Source organism: Pseudopipra pipra, chromosome 9 (genome assembly GCF_036250125.1).
Source record: "Pseudopipra pipra isolate bDixPip1 chromosome 9, bDixPip1.hap1, whole genome shotgun sequence".
Lineage (NCBI taxonomy): Eukaryota > Metazoa > Chordata > Aves > Passeriformes > Pipridae > Pseudopipra > Pseudopipra pipra.
Window position 1 is genome coordinate 5241257 of NC_087557.1, and position 4691 is coordinate 5245947.

The window sequence follows — 4691 nt, forward strand, 5'->3', positions numbered from 1 at the left end:
CCGCCGCCGGTGCGCGCCGGGCCGCGCCCGCCCCTTCCGCCCCCGGAGCCGCCCGCCCGCCGCAGCAGAGCAGCGCCCGCACGGCCCGGCCCCCGGGGCGGGCACGGCCCCGCAGCGCCCCCGCAGCGCCCCCGCAGCGGGGCTGGGCGACAGCGCGGGGCGGTGTGTCCGGCCAGCCCCTGCCCCTGCCCCTGCCCCGCCGGCCCACGTGGTGACCAGTGACCGTGTCCTGGAGCCCGTGTCCCCGTGAGCGGCAGAGGCCACTGCGTGCGCAGGGCCCCGTGGGTCGTGTCGTAGAATTATAGAATCAGGGAATCGTCAAGGCTGGAAGAGACCTTTCAGATCTAATGAGCCCAACCATCAACCCAGCGCTGCCCACTGTAACCCCTAAACCACTAAGCCACATCGCCTCTTAAACACCTCCAGGGATGGTGACTCCAATGTCTGACCACCCTAACGATGAAAAATGATGACCCACTGTGGTCCCTTCCAACCTTAACCATTCTGTGATTCTGTGCAGGGACAGGAGTTGGACTTTGATGGGATCCTTGAAGGGATCCTTGTGGGTCCCTTCCAGCTCAGGATATTCTATGATTCTGTGAACTGTTTTGGCAGTGGTGGTTGCTCCTCATGTCCCTGTCACATGTGCCCAGTGCCTGCCCATGACCCACGGGGTTCCTTAGTCCTTAGAATCTCCAAAGGTGGTGTGATTGCAAGCATTGCACCTGGAAGAGGGGTAGTGGCTTGGAAGTAGATGGATAACAATGCCAGCTGGAGTATTTTCTTCCAGATAGCAGTGAATTCTCTGCAGGATGTCCACGCAGCGCAACAGCCAGCGGGCATTTAGCAACTCTCTGGAGGGGGTCCCCTTTGCCACCCTCCCAAAGGTGTCGCCAGGGCCCACTGGCATCCCAAAGGCCAGGCTCTGTTTCCCCAAACAGGACAGTCAGAGCATGCCCATGCACAGAGACATCTGCAAAACTCAGCAAAATTCCTGCTGGGAGCAGCCTACTTTCAGAATCTTCTTGCACTGTTCGTATCAATGAAGTTTATTGTTCCTCTGCAAGTCCTTTCGGTACCGAGGGCGTCCACGGAAGGAGCAACATGGAAGGCAGGGGTGTGAGCCAGGCTGCTGTTTGCAGGCTTCCAGAACGTGTGCTCTGGGAGCCATAGGAGAACTGGGGTGGGAGAGAGTAGGCATCCGTGGCTGTGAGGGGCTCTCCTGGTACCACATTCCAGGAGGAGGGCCTCACATCCCAGCAGGGTGCCCATGTCCTGGTGGGGGTCCCAGGGGGTGCCCAGGGGAGGAAGATTTCAATATTCCCCTCCAAGGCACAGCAGTGGGAGCAGCAGGCTTCAAAAAGTGCCTACCCAGGTCCTCTCCAGCTCCGCCTCAGCCTTCATCACCTGCTGGCCGGGCGGAAAGAGCGTTTGTGACATCCCAGAGCCTTGTGCCACAGCAGCCTGTGACAACACATCGGCTACACCTGCAAACACGTTCCAGCGGGGCGACCCCTCAATCCAGGTGGCCGCTGCCTGAGCTCTGCTCTGGGTGACAGCATGTTGAGGTGGTTTCCTCAATGAGACCACAATGAGGCTCCTCTTGGTGCTGTCCCTGGCCATGGTGCTCTGGAGCCTGTCTCTGTCACCCACTGCCGCCAAGAGGGTCAGGGTCAAGACAGCCATCATTCCTAAGGGCCCAAAAAAACCATCCCTTGTCACAGGAAGCACAGCCTCTGACCTGCCCTACCCTCTGGGCCAGCTTTGGGTCTACCTTGCCCGGGGGGACATGCCCCGTCTGCTCTGCAGGAACTGGGAAATCATGGGGGTGATTGGTGTGGCTTTTATTATACTTCGCATCTGCAGAAATGTGCAGGAACCCCAGAGTCAGGCGAGCACTCAAGAGCAGTCATACAGGAAGAGACAGGTGCAGGTAAGCACAACAGCCTTGACTATGAAAAACCAAAACCCAGCATGGGCAAGAGAGCCTTAGCAGGCCCCGAGGGGTCCTCTGCCTCTTCCCCAGGGACACACCAAGCCACTCTCTGGAAGCCCCCAGCATGACATGGAACCTGCCAGAGGTTTCCTCAGCCCAGCGTGCTGCCTGGAGCAGTCCTGTTAAGGCTGAAGTGCTCCCAGAGGAAGACAAGGCCAACAGGACCCTTCTTGGCTCCTCAAGCTCCTGTGCACTTCATTGTGCCCCTGGCTCTGTCACTTCCAGGGAAGGGAACAGGCAGCTTCACAGTCCGTGAGGACAGGCCGCCGGGCAGAACGCACCTTTAGCCATGCCCAATTTTACAAGATGATGAGGGCTGAAACCATGCTGCTGCTCAGGACCACCAGGTCTGTGCATCGCCTTTACCTGCAACAGCTCCGGCACGAGTACTACCAAAGGAAGGTAGCAGAAAGATTTCGGAAGAGCAGGACCTTCCCCAGATCCCCTGGTCCCAGCTCCAGCTAGAGCCAGTGCTTGGCCATTGGCAATGGAACGGCAGCGGAACAGGTGAGCACTGCTGTCCATGCAGGGCGGGATCTGAGGCAGAACAGCCACCCACGGCCATGAGGTGTCCCACAGTACCACATTCCCAAGGAGAGGGGCTCCCGTTCTGTCAGGGTGTCCATCCACATCCCCAAGAGGTTCCTGGCTGCTGTCTGTGTCCCACTGAGGTACCCCGGGTGTGCCCGTGTCCCTGTAAGGTGTGTGGTGGTTGCTCCCTGTGTTCCTGTAAGGTGGCAGGGGCCAATGGGTTCTTTAATCCTTAGAACGGGTGCTGGGGAAAGGGGGGTGCTGCTTCTGCCCATGGTTACTGCCAGAGGCCAGCAGCAAGTTCTTCCCCACAGCAGTCCTGTCCCCACCTTGGCATCAGCACATCACCATATTCTCACCTCAGGGGAAACTGCACGGGGGAACTTGCAGAGGCAGCTGTGCTGGAAGTCCCCCTGAGGAGGGACAGGGACACTGGCTCATAGCTGAGCTCAGGGACCCCAGAGAAGGGATAAAGCTGGCACCAGCTCCTCTCCCAGCCAAATGGGGAGATTTAAAGATCTTTAAAATTCACAGACTGCCTGAGGTCAGAAGGCTCCTGGCAGCTGTTTGTCCAAGCCCATGCTCAGGTGGGGTTGTCTCGAGCAGTTACCCATGAACTTCTCCAGGTGGCTTTTAATAACTCCAAGAATAGAGACTACACACCACCTCTGGACAAGCTGTGCCAATGCTCAGTTACTCTCACAGCACTTAAGTGTTTCCTGATGTTCAGAGGGAACCCCTTCTTTTTCAGTTTGTATCCATGTCCTATCACTGGTCCTGTCTTTTCACCCTCCCTCCTGCTATTTATATACATTAATAAGATTCCCCCTCAGCCTCCTCCAGCCTGAACAATCCCGCATCTCTTAATCTTTCCTCATAGGAGAGACATTCCATCCCTTCATGACCCTTCGATGGACTCTCACCAGTAGCTCCTGTACTGGAGAGCCCAGAACTGGACACAGCGCGCAGGTGTGGCCTCACCCAAGCAGAGGGGAAGGATCACCTCCCTCAACGTGCCAGCAACACTTCCCTAAAGAAGCCCAGGATACCCTTAGCTCTCTGCTGCAAGGGCACATTGCAGGCTAACCAGGACCCTCACAGCCTTCTCTGAAGAGGTGTGTTCCAGATGGGCGGCCCCAGCACCTACTGGTGCACGTGATTGTTCTTTCCCAAGTGCAGGACTTTGCAATTCCCTTTGTTGAACATCAAAAAGTTTCTGTCAACAGATTTCTCCATGCAGATCTTCAGTGAAGATGCTGAATGGGCTGGACCTACTATGGACCCCTGCCTACACCATTGATCACCACGCTGTTGGGACCAGCCTTTCAGCCCATTTTCCATCTATCTCTGGGCTCATCCAGCCCATACATCAACAGCTTCACTATGAGGATGTTACAGGGGACCATATCAAAAGCCTGACACAAGTCAGGGTAGACAACATGCCCTGCTCTTCCCTCATCTACCAAGCCAGTCATTTCTTCTGAGTTATCACATCATTTAGGCAGGACTTCCCCTCTGTGAACCCATGCTGACATCAAGTGGTTCACCACAAAATTATTTACTCCTTTGCTAAAAGCAGCCTCACCCTTGCCTGACACCCCACTAGTGCTAATGCCACCCTGCCTGTGAGGTCTTTTGATGAAATCCACTTGACTGTCATCTCTTCAAGATACTTACTGGGAAGGGCTGAACTTGTCCCCCTCCCTGCTATCCTGAGAGCACAGAGGGGTTCCACAAAACCCCCAGGCACATGTGCACCAGGACTTGCTGAGAGATGGCTGGCCAGCCAAAAGCCAGAGCCACTGCCTCCAGCACCTCCTTCTTCACCAAAGCAGCACTCTGTGCCAGCAGTTTTGCTCCAGGTTTGGCTTTGACTTGCACAACTAAGACAACGTTGGCCAAGTCTGCTTGCATACTGGGACCGCAGTCAGCAACATGCAGAACCAAACAGGAGACAATAAACACCAGCATCCATTTATTCTGTCTTTATTCACTGGGGAGAGGAGGCCAGTATTTTATCTTGAGAGCTGTCTTGGCTGCTTAAGCCCTGAGAAGCCTCACCAGTTCTGCAGGGCTGTGGTCGCTCTTACCTACAGCAATAGGTAGAATTAGCCAGTGCCAGCCCTCGCTTTAGGCAAAACTGGCATGCCTTGGGAAGTGCTGG